Source organism: Equus asinus, chromosome X (genome assembly GCF_041296235.1).
Source record: "Equus asinus isolate D_3611 breed Donkey chromosome X, EquAss-T2T_v2, whole genome shotgun sequence".
Classification (NCBI taxonomy): Eukaryota; Metazoa; Chordata; class Mammalia; order Perissodactyla; family Equidae; genus Equus; species Equus asinus.
This window is the reverse complement of record NC_091820.1, coordinates 95,774,536-95,787,540: the sequence shown is the minus strand read 5'-3', so window position 1 is coordinate 95,787,540 and position 13,005 is coordinate 95,774,536. Positions and strand designations below refer to the sequence as shown.

Sequence of the window (13,005 nt, the reverse complement as noted above, 5' to 3'; positions counted from 1 at the left end):
TTCTCTAGAACAGGATAACAGGCCCCAATGCTCCTGACCATCAAGGAATATTGTGGAGTTTAAGTCTGTTTCCATGTGGGAAAGCAATCTGTGGTCATGGGTGGGAGGGAAGGACCAGTGCACTTTTGAGTAATTACATTAACTGAGACATCCCAGATATTGTAGTACTCTGCATGGTAGGCATCAAATTAATAGTACATAAATGTCAGCTGTTTAGGTCATAATTTTTCCAAGTGTGGTCCATGGACCACTTCATCAAAGTCGTCAGGTGGTTTTTGTTTAAATTTCAGATACCTGGGCCCACCTTAGGTCTGCCTAATCAAATCCAGGGAGCTGGAGTGGGAGGTGTCTACATTTTGAATAATTTCTTCAGTTGATTATGGTATTTGTCCAAGTTTGAAAAGTACTGTTATAGATTTGCAACAATATCTTCTTAAAATTTTGAGTCTTTTGTGTCTAATTTTGTGGTCAGTTGGTCCTGATGCTCAGCTTTAAATATCTGTGTCTGCTTCTGTGTGTCAAATTCCTTCATTTAAGTAATATTTATTCAATGATTTATATGTGAGGCACTGAACTAGGCCTTCGGGACACACCACAGAAAAAAAGACAGGAAGGGTCCCTGGAACTTTCATTCTATTTGGGAAAATTGGCAATAAGCTGGTAAATCAATAAACAGGGCAATTTCACATGGAGATTTGTGCTTTGAAGAAAATAAACACAAATAGAATAGAAAATGACCGAGACAAAAATTATTATAGATGGGTGTAGGGGCACTAGCCTACGTGCCCTTTAAACTATGTATCCTTGAGGCTCCTTGTCTGGGCTATGCCCCAGCACTCATGATGATAATAGTCCCAGGCTTGGCCAACCCGGCTGTTTTCTCATGGGAGAGTTAGCACAGAGACCCTTGTGGTCTGAGGAAACAGAAGGCCCTCTGGCGCGGCTCTGGTCCTTGGAATGCAGGTCATACAGGGACAGTCCCCCTTGGCAAGCATGCAACCTTTGTTCCTTTGCCTACTTAAGTAAGCTTCCCTCAGGGGATGGTAGCATTGTCTGTTTCTGTCCAGCCGGCCGCCACTGGATCGTCCCTGTAAGTAACTCCCTAGTGAACCCATATGTCTTGTTCACTGTCTCTGGGTCTTTTCTTTGGTCTCTTGGGAACCTATCCGGTACTACTCACCCAGCTGGGCATGTGGTGGAACAATGGGGTTGTCAGTGAAGCTCTTTCTCAGGGGGTGACATTTGAGCTGAGTCCAGATGACAGAAGCCAGGCCTGGACAGACCTTTAGGAGCTGATGACAAGCTCGAGTGGCTGGAGCCTGGCAGACAAAGTGCAGATGGTAGGAGATGAAGCTACAAACTTTGGGCCATGTAAGGAGTTTGGAGTTTATTCTGAGGATGGAGGATTAGAGTATGGGAGTGACATGCTCTGATTCATGTGCTCACAAGGTGACTCTGGCCACTGTGGAGCATGGACTGGAGAGGGACAGAAGAGCTGTGGGGATAACCATTAGGGGGATCTTGCAGAAGTCTGGGAGAGGGACGAGGGTGGATTGGCCCAGTGATGCAGCAGTGTGCAGAGGACGGGATGGCCCTGGACAGGGCATGTAGGAGGTGGGGCAGGCAGGACCTGCAGTGGCTGTGTGGGAGCGGTTTGTGAGGATAAGGCAGGATCCTGGATGACCCTTCATCTTATTGTTTGGTCATGTGGAGAAACGGCGGTGCTATTTTCTGAGACCAGTTGTTCCAAGTGCTTTCAAGAGATTCTCAAGAAAATTAGTTAGGTCATCCAACAGTAGTTATGGTGAAAGTTAGTGATGTAAAATATGTATCAGTTGATGAATAGGATTCAGTTGTTAGATCATTAAGCTTTATTAAAGACACATGCAAACTCAACCTATCAAAATGATAAAAATCTTAACTTGTAAGTAGTTCTTAAAAACATCTAGTAACTGAATTGTTACTGTATGTCTAGCACTGTTCTAAGAGTTTTTATGTATTAATTCAATTAATTCTCAAACCAACAACCCATGAGGTAGGGATGATTGTTTTTGTCATTTTACAGAACAAGAAACTGAGAGATTGAGAGACTTTCATTCACTCAGGGTCACTCAAAGTATACGGGTATTCCAACATCTCTGCATTTGAAATTTTGAAATAATGTGATTCTTGACCATTTATTCTTGTAAAAGACAAAACACAAGGCAATATTAAAAACTTTTTTCTTCTACAGTCAATACTATATAATCTTGGTTTGGCAGATGAGGCAATTGAATGACTGTAAGGTGAAGTACAAGTATTCAAACTCACACAGTTTGTAAGTGGCAGAACTACAAACTGTCTCCAGAGCCCACTCTCTAATCAGGACACTTAGGAAGAAGAAAAAGACATGTTTTGAACTATCTCAGCCTAGGGTGGTTGATGTTAGGCTGAGGTCTTTTCTCTTTGTGTGGAAATTATGCTTCAGTAGCCATTCTGTCATGTACTAGAGTTTAAGAAAAAAGGGAATAATTATGAAAACAGAAGGCATTGTGTGGATATTTCACAATATCTTTATCTGTTATGGAAATTTGGGTATTTTCCAGTTTTTGACTTTTTACTGAATAATGGGGCTATGAACATTCTTGAATGGACTTTTTTTTCATTTCTTGGTCATGTACCTAATAGTAGCATTTTTGAGTCATAAGGTATGTGTATGTTCAGCTCAGTGGATACTGCCAATAATTTTTTCAAAGTAGTTACGCCAATCTATATTCCTCCCAGTGATGTATGAAGTTCTACTTGCTCCACATCTTCACCAACACTTGGTATTTTCCACCTTTTTCATTTTTGTTCTTGTAGTGGATGTGTGGTGGTATCTCATGTGGTTTTAATTTTAAGTTCTCTGAAATATTCTCTCTTTTAATCTGAAGAATGTCTCCCCTCTTTTTTTTTAACCTTCCAATTTATTTGCTTAAGAAACTATGTCTTTTGTCTTGTGGAATTTGCATTCTGGATTTTGCTGATTGTATCCCTATTATGTTGTTTATTATGTTTCACTGGCCCCTCCTATTTCTTTTAAATTGGTAAGTAGATTTAGAGGCTTGGTCAGATTCAGGTTCTTTGGCAAGAGTACCTCAGATGTGGTGTGGTGTACTTCCTGTAGTATTATACCAGAAGACTCATTATGTCTGGTTGTCTCTTCTTCTGTGTCATTGCAATTGATCACTCGGTTCAAGTGTTGTCAGCCTGATCCATACATTTTCTAATTTCCCATCTGCTTTTCACTTCATTTTTTGCAGCCTCTGAAGATCATTGCCTAGATCTGTGTTTCATTAAAGGTTGCAGAAGGGTGATGTTTTAATTCTATACTTTCTTCTGCATTTATTAGCTGGGATTCTTCTATAAAGAAACTTACCCTCTTCAACTATGAGGTTATGCTGAGGTCTGGTACACACAGGAAGGGTAGGATGAATGTTTAATTCTTTTGCATTAGTTCCACTTTGCAGAATAATGAGTTCTTTCCTTGGGATCCTGCAAAGGTAAGCAGTGAGTTTGTTGTTTTGAGTGTCATGATGAGTTCACAGATGCTTATATAGTTGATGTGTTTTAACCCATTGCAGTCATTAATCTTTTTGATGCTCAAATTGTTCTCTTTGTCCAGTGGGAGCCCCTTCGGGTTGGCTCTGAGTCTTTTTGACGTGCTTTCTGGTATTAGAGTTTGGTCCAGACTCACCTGGTACAATCCCTACTTAGACCTGGAATCAGCCATTTCTCCAAGGAAACCTTTTAGTGGGTTCCTTTTAGTGGGAAATGTTTTCAGAGGACTTGATCTGGGGACTAGAATTGTGCATTGCTACTGTGTTGGTCATTGTTTCTTGACCTTTTCAGTGCATGGAGCCTGAAATAGTATTGTATTTTTAAGAGAATACACATCATTGACTTGCATCATGGGCTGTTCTTCCTTCTCCTTATAGGTAATCATTTTTATCAGTTTTTGTTTTAACCTTCCAGATTTTAAATATATAAGCAAATGTAATATGTATATTAGTTTCCTACCCCATTCACAAGTAAAAGGTGGCACATTCTTCACCAGCACTATCCAATAGAAATTTCTGCAGAAATGAAAATGTGCTGTATTTGCACTGTCCAGCACTGTAGCCACTAGCAACAAGTGGCTGCTGAGCATCTAAAATGTGACCAGTATGACTGAATATAACTGAATTCTTAATTTCATTTAACTTTTTAAATTAAATTTAAATCACTGTTTGTGGTGAGTGGCTGCGGTATTGAACAGCAGCAACTCTACACATTTTTATACACCTTGCTTTTCTCATGTAACAATATATCCTGAAGATCACTCCATAACAGTCTAGAGAAGGAATCCTAATTGCTTTTTATAGCTTCATAGTACTGTCTGATGTAGATGTACCTTGATTACTCAACCATCCCCCTCTTGGTGGACATTTATCTTATTGCTAATCTTCTGTTGTTATGGATTGATTTGCAAATAATAGCCTTGTGCTTATTATACCTTTTTGTGTTTTTGCATGGTTTCTTTGGGATAAATTCTTAAAAGAGAGATTACTGGTTCCAAGAGTAAATACTATGTAATTTTACTACATAGTAGCAAATCCCCCCCCATAGGGTAGCATCATTTTACATTACCACGAGCACTGTATGAGAATGCCTATTTCCTCCCAGGCTATCTAATTGGTAAGAAAACGTATCTCATTATAGGTATTTTTCTTTGCATTGCTTATTGTGAGTTAAGTTGAGCATTTTTCTTGTATTTAAGGACAATTTTTTTTACTCCTGAATCTACATCTTTCTTTGAAATACCTGCTTGTATCTATTGCTCCTTTTTCTCTCATGTTGTTGGTTTTTGCATTCACTTTTTCATGAATTTTCTACATATTAGAGTTATAACCTTTTGTTTGTGATCTAAGTTGTAAATGTTTTTTACAATTTTTCATTTTTCATTTTACTTTGCTTATGGGTTTGTTTTTGCCCTTCAATTTTTTTATGAAAAAGCAATCATGCATATCACTCTTTTCCATTATTGCTTCAGAGTTTTAAGTCATAGTTAGATGAGTTTTCTCCACTACCAGGTTATAGAGGAATTTCTCTGGGGTGCACTTTAGTGGACAGGAGATAGAGAAGAGAGTCATGGATCATATTGGGGTGTTGGTTGTAAGGGGAATCCTGAGGGGAGGTGACCATCATATGAGAAATCTATAAAAACCATTCCACTAAATCAGGAGAGTTAGATATATCACTGTCCTGGTCCTGTGCTTATATTTGAGAACTTGGTCTCTACTCTTTTCTGTCTCCTGTGGAACAGGGTCCAGGCCTGCTTACTGGTAGAGAAGATCTTATATGAAGCAGAAACTCCACGTCACCTCAGATGAATCCCGCAGAGGACTAAATGGGAGGTACCACCCTCCTAGGGATAAGACAGACACAAAACCAATTCCAAAATCTACCATGAGACCTAACCAAGGATTAAAGAGAAAGTAAAACCCTAGTTCATGCCTGTGAGAAGAACCAAGACTGAAATCACACAAGGGTTACTGCATCCTTCACTCTCTATCCGGGAGTGAGATCCTGTCAGAAGGTAGTAGCCCATTAGCACTATGCAAAAGTATAGAAGTTTGGGTTATAAGATGCCTCAGTTTCCCGAGGTGGAAGACTTTCCCCACTCAACCCCATCATTTCCCGTTTAGATACTGGGTTTCCAGGACTCAAGATGAAGGTTGGTCTGTACTTACTTGGAATGGAGTCTCTTTCGGGTGGGTGCTGACATCTGTCTCGCTCCCTGTGGACATTTCTACTTATGCCGTTCTAGAAATCAAGAGAGGGAAGATGTGGGATGCAGATGTAGAATTAGATGGACAGTGCCTGGCACACAGTAAACACTCAATACACGTTAATAAATAAAGGAGATGTAGAGGCAGGAATAAGCAGGAAATAAAACTAAGTATATGTCCTCTCAGTCTGTTATATACATATGAATCTTTCAAAGAGTGTTGGGATTACACTGTACTTATTATTTAGTTACCTACTTTTAAGAGAATACGTTGTTTTTAGTTCTAAAAATTATACTTTTTCTTGGGGAAAAAATAACCTGTAGAAAATGGAGAAAGATGCCACCTGGTCATCTGCATCAGAATCCCAGGTGTGAAAGTCAACTAGGGGGATTGGCAAAGGGTGAGGTAATAGCGGGGAGTGAGGGATGTGCGTGAATTCCATTGTATGGGCCAAAGCTTTCTGGAATTTTCCACACACTGGTGGTGATCCTTCTGTATTTGTGCCCATCCTGGTATTTTCAAGCCCTGAGGCTAGAAGTCCAGCCCCATGTGAACTAAATAGAAAGCTGCACAAGTTAGTATATGAATAATTGGTATAAAGAAGTTTGAGACATGGAAACATGCACACACAGAAGCAGTGTCAAATAACTTGTTTTGATCTGCTGCTTTTACTTTTATAAAACAGTAAACTGTGAACATTTTTCCAAAGCAATGAATATATAAGCATCATATTTGTAATCAACTCATAATTATTTTATGTTTTCAACATTTTATACAATAAACGTTCTATATTTAAAACACTATGGAAATGCAGATTTGTAAAATGAGGGGCTGGCCGAGTGGTTGAGTTTGTATGCTCCACTTCCGTGGCCCAGGGTTTCGCCGGTTCGGGTCCTGGGCGCTGACATGGCACCACTCATCAGGCCACGCTGAGGCGGTGTCGCACATAGCACAACTAGAAGGACCTACAACTAGAATATACAACTATGTACTGGGGGGCTTTGGGGAGAAGAAAAAAAAAAAGATTGGCAATAGATGTTAGCTCAGGGTCAATCTTAAAAAAAATTGTAAAATGAAAGTAATCCTCTATCTCCCACCAACCCATACACATTGAATTAGTATCAAAGAAATCTTTTTAATGTGTTATTTTCACACCAAAGTATTTGATCATGTTTTTAAATCAATAAATGTATTTCTGCACTATCATATGGTGACTTGGTTTGTAGGTTTTCCTATTTTAAAAAATATCTCAATAACTTTTTCAGATTACCAGTTGATAGTTTTTGTTTTTTTTAACAAGTATCAAACTTTATGGAAATGTATATTAAAAACCTGAAATTATTTGTCTCTCCCTTCTGCCTCCACCTTCTGCCCATCATAAACAGAGATTATCTCTGTTAACTTATTGGTGCCTATTCTCCAGATTTTTCTCTGTATGTAATGCACTAACACATTTAATGACGTGCACATACCTATTCACCCTTATTAATGTGTATTCTTTTGCAGCAATGGTATCATAGTCTACATATTTTAAAATTTCCTTACTTAATATGATTCACTTTTATTTCATTTGTTTATTTGATTTGGAATGTTTCCAAGTATTTATTGGGGATTTATGTTGCTTTTTATGTGCATTATCTCTTGATATCATTGACCTATCTCTATTGCTTAAGACTATTTTGTACATCAAGGATATAAACCCAATGTCTGAATAGAAGTAGTAGATAATTTCCCCAAGTTTTCACCCACATTTTGATTTAAATTTTTTTCTGGTCACATGGTATTTTACACTTTATAATTATTTTTAGTATTTAAAAAGAGCTTCAACATATTCTTTTAAAAAGAACTCAAAAATAATGCTTTGAGGTATAGTGTATGTCAGCTCATAGGACAAAGGGAGAGAAACTTAGTCTTTTGACTAATTCTTTTGAGTCTTTGAGCAGTAATTTATAAGGTTGTTTCCATAGGTCAAGTTAACTTTTTACTTCTTTACCCTCACTGAGTAATGGGGGTAATTACTGGTCTTGGATAGAGTTGTTAGGATTAAATGAGATGAACTGTAAAATACTCTTCATGTAGTAGTTGTACATGTTAATATCCTACCATTCAGGTTTCTTTTCCAAAGGGCAATGGATTTTGCTGCTTCCTACGTCCAGTTCAACACCTCAGGAATCAGCCAGTCCATGTGACCCCCAAACCCAGACCTCTTGGCCCATGCGGCAGGATTTCATCCCCACCATCATCTTCATCAACAAAAAGGGGAGTGATTATAATTAGGGGCATGACAGACTGGTTTCCACATCAGGGGAGTTTCTCACTATCAGTCTCTTAAGCCTTGGAAACACATCACCTACATGGGAGGCTTCTGTTTGGCCTGTCAAGAGGGCAAGGCGTAGATATTTGACTCTGGAAAATTCACATACTTCTGTGAGTCTGAGGTTGGTCACCTGTAAAATGAGACTAAGGGTGCCTTCTTCACAGACTTGTAAGAAGAAAAGGAGGAAATCTTAAGAAATGTTTGGCACATAGTAGAACTGTGATAAATGTTACTCCTGGCCCACCCGGTCTCCTCTATTCCATAAAATAGAAGATCTGATACAGACCACATCTGGAAATGCAGCAGCAAGAAGTGAATTTTAGTCCCATCTCATCATTCCTTTTTTCCACATGCTTTCCTGTCTCCTTATTTTCCTTCTAGTTTGATATGAGTGGAGCAATTTCTTATTGAGCCCCAGGAAGAAAAAAATAGCACAGAAGAGAAAGAATAGTAATGGGTCAGCTAGACAAGAAGGTGGGAGTCATCAAACATGTGTCCCAGTAGCCAGACCCATCAACTGAGCACAAGGCCTTGGGTGAGTCCCTTCTCCTGTGCTAGCCTCAGCCCCAATATAGAAGGGCACTCTATAGGAACAGTGGTTAGGGGCATAAGCTTTGGAGTCAGAAGGACCAGGATTTGACACTGGGAACCATTGCTTGGTGGTTGTATGATCCTAAGCAAGCAATTTATCTATTATGTGTTCTATGATTATTGGTGTCTTTTATCATTGTTTATTATTATTATTATTACCACAGATCCAAAGGATGAATGATAGGAGTGAAGATTATACTTCCAGGCATTACAGTGTTATGTGAAACTATGATTTTATAACTGTTGGATAGAGTGTTTGACATACAAATTAAAGGAAGTATATAGAAAGTTCATGAGCAGACCCAGACACATGTCATTTAAGTTGCCACAGGTATGGCATTTTCAGTCACATGCGCTGTTCAAGAGTTGGGGCTGGGTCAACTGGTAAAGCCTTCATTGAAAAGGATAGTTAGATCCCAACTTATACCTTGTCATTTAATCAGAACACTTTCTCACATGCTAGTACTTAAGACAAAAGTTAAGATAAAAGCAAAACAAAATAACAAAAAAAGGATACTTAACTATACATACAGTAAGATAATAGTTATAAGAAATGTGTATAAAATACATGTATATTGCATTTGTATATGTTCATGCAGAGAAAAATAATGGAACAAAATAGCATAATGTGAATTTCAACGATGATGGGATTGCTGGGTATTGATATTTTTAACTCTGCACTTGATTCAAAATATTAAACATTTTCTAAGAAGTGTATCCATTATATTTATGATAAAAACTGTGTTCTCTAAAAGCACTACTACTTATGAAATATTTCAGATGAAAAGCATAGAGCTATAAAATCAGTCCAGACTAAGAAAAAATTTTACTCCTCCCTGATTGTATCCCCTTTCTTCTCTCCTAGAGATAACTGCTGTCCAGAAGGAGATGATTATTATTCCCATGCATTGCTTTATCCTTTCTCTCCATATGAGAGCTTCCCTTAACAAGATATAACATTGTTTTGCATGTTGTTACCACACATACACACACACACACACACACACACATAGTAGATGTCCTTTTCCTCCAGCTTGCTAATTTATTTAATATATAACATGGGCACAAACATGCACACTCATATATATACATACTATATATACATATATAGTAGTGTATATACATACTATACATACATAATATATATAGTATATACATATATAGTATGTATATATGTGTATATATATAGTATATACATATATATACATATATAGTGTATGTATATATGAGTGTTTATACGGATGTGTATATGTTTGTGTGTCTATCTCCTGGTCCTTACACTCAAGGGAGCATTGTGAGGAGTTCAAGGGGAAAATTTCACCGAGATCCCAGCACAGTATTTGGTGCATCATCCACAACACCAATGTTTGGTTCCTTCCCATCCTAACTCTTCTGATCTTTAACAGGCATGTTGTTTATTAACCTGAGTAGCATTACCACGTTTTAATGAGTATTTGAGAATGTAAGAAGAAGGGAGCCACATGCTTATGTATACTACATAGGAATTTCTGTGCCATCTCTCATGTGCAGTGTAATGGAGTTGGGCTGAGGAAGTCTTCATCCTTTCCGGTGAATAATTGTGCTTTCCTGTCCTCTGTTGGTGTTCTCTATGTTCACATCATGTGTGGACTTGACCTGGCGGCCTGGAACCTACTTGAAGTTCTAGGAAGAGGTGACTGGGGGTTGGCAAGGAGGAACACTGGAGCAAGAATCACCAGCTCTTCCTGGGTCCCAGATCCTGAGCCATTTCAGGGTTCCTTCCTAGTTCCTAGTTTCTTCCCCTGCCGTGGCTGGCACACAGGTGTTACTGACTATCTGTCACTCTTCACGCCTCCAGTGATCCAGGGGCTAGAGAGGTTGCTTTAAAGGTTTTACATGGTCCAGGTCCTTGTGGAAGTTATGGTGACCTCTATAAAACCACCTTAATATGTAAAGAGGAGGAAGGGCTCACTGGAGTCCTCAGAGACTCCTCAAAGTGGAGCTGGGCTGGTACAGTGGGCAGGACTTATGGGGGCTGGATGGGAGGGAGGAGGAGGGGGGTCCAGCCTGACTGGTGTGAGGGGTGGGGGCTCCCAGGTGAGCAGACAGGGCTCAGAGGTACCAGATTGGACACTCCAGGGGTCTGAGGTCATTCAGGTTTAGGACCGATTGGGAAAGGAACACATTTGCTTCCATGGGATGCTACATAGCCCCTTTACACACTGAAATGACACAAGTGTTGGTAAGAAGGAAAGTGCCCTGTATGTCTGTCACTGGTCCATGAGGACAAGAGAAGACCCAGGAGCACTGACAGTAGTGAAACTGAGTTGATGCTCAGCTCTCTCAACCTCCGTTAAAATAGGAAGCTGACATCAAGGGGAAATATTTACCCCTAATGGATCCCCCACACTGCCTGGAAATCATACACCCTCTTTAGTTTCTCACTGACCCGGGTCCCATGGACTCCCCTCAGCCAGCGAGTTTCTGCCAGCCTCCAGGAGTCACATTCTTTTTTTCGTTTTTTTTTTAAGATTGGCACCTGAGCTAACATCTGTTGCCAATCTTCCTTTTATTTCTTCTTCTTCTTCTTCTTCTCCCCAACACCCCACAGTACATAGTTGTATATTCTAGTTGTGAGTGCCTCTGGTTGTGCAATGTGGGGCGCCGTCTCGGCATGGCCTGACTAGTGGTGCCATGTCCGCACCCAGGATCTGAACTGGTGAAACCCTGGGCTGCTGAAGCGGAGCGTGCGAACTTAACCACTGGGTCACGGGGCCAGCCCCAGAACCAGAACACTCTCGCCATGTGTTAGCACTCTCTCTACACTCTCATTTGTTCCATCTCTGCATCCTCCCGGATCACTCAGTGAGGCTTTTCTCCTTTGTTGTCTCAACTTCTTTCATCAGCTCAGCGAGTTGTATCACAGCATCACACTGTTCTGACAAGTTTAGGCTTTTGTTTTTTAACATATTATTCTTGTGCACTTATGATTTCTGCAGAGTTAAGATTTGACTCCTGCCCCAAGCAGAACTGCATTTGTTGATCAAACACCCTGTTATAGTTGGGTAACTGTGTTGTTGTAAACACATCAGCTCAGCATACTTTACTCAAATATGCTAACATTCATACTACCTGACCTTTTCAACTCTGTTCAGTAGAAACTCTCCTGGCATGTAATGGTTTGTTTCTGGGTTTGTTATATCATCTGCACATATTCTCTCATACACAGTTGGCCATATCACTTTGGATCCTTTTTGGAGAGCTTCAGTGGTTTACCAGGTGGGCCAACAATGCCCCTTTCCTTGTCTCTAAATTCATCTCTCTGCCAACTTACTGAAGTTATGGGTTAATAAAGATGTGGGGGATGATTATTGGGCTGCCCTGAGTCCCTTAACCTTGGAACAGAAGCATTTAATAACCAGGGAGTGGATCTGACAGAATGCAGTTGGTGGTGTTAGAACAGATTTGAAACATCTGGAAAGCATTGCATTCCAATAGAGAGATTTTTTTAAGGGAAAAGAGCATGATGTCAAAGTAACTGAGTGTCCAAGGGAGTGATGTTCAGATCTTAACTGTCTATTTAGAGTCTGGGGAATGTGTGTACCCTTATCCTAAGATATCTATCATTCACTTATTAATTCATACCTACACGGATAATAGGTACCTCAAACAGTGGTGACTGCCTGCGTGCCCAACTCTTTCCATCATTTGGTCAATAAAGTCCCTTTACCACTCACCATTTGTAATAGAACAGTCATCAGTATTTCCTCTACATTTATTAAGAACCACATCACATAGTGTTATACTTTTTGCTTCAGCTATCCAACAGAATTTTAAGAATTTCAAGAGAAGGAAAAGCTATTATTTTTATCCATATTTTTGCTCTTTCTGTTTTTCTTTCTTACTGACATTCCAAAAGCACTTCTATTATCAATTCCTTTCTGCCTTAAGAACTTCCTTTAGCCATTCTTTTAGGTTATATCTACTGGTGATAAATTTTCTTCATTTTTCTTCATCTGACCATATCTTTATATTCCCTTGGTTTCCTGAGGGATAACTTAGCTGGATATCGATTTTCAGGTTAACGGTTATTTCCTTTCAGCTCTTGAAAAATGTTGTGCCATTTCTGTCTATACTCCATGGTTACTGATGAGAAATTTGCTGTTATTTGAATTGTTTTTCTCCTATAGGTAATGCATCATTTCTCTCTCCCTGCTTTCACATTTCTTTTGTTTGTTTTTAGTTTTCTGAAGTTTGATCATGTGTGTTTTCATGGATTTCTTTGGAATAATTCTGTTCGAGGTTCTCTCAGCTTCTTGAACCTCTAGA

At 39.4% G+C, this 13,005-nt stretch overlaps 1 protein-coding gene across 2 annotated transcripts in view; it reads left to right on the top strand.

The window, feature by feature from the left end:
• The window catches only part of ZMAT1 (zinc finger matrin-type 1), a 199,655-nt gene that overhangs the window by 1,465 nt on the left and 185,185 nt on the right, over window positions 1-13,005 (top strand). The window lies entirely within an intron of this gene.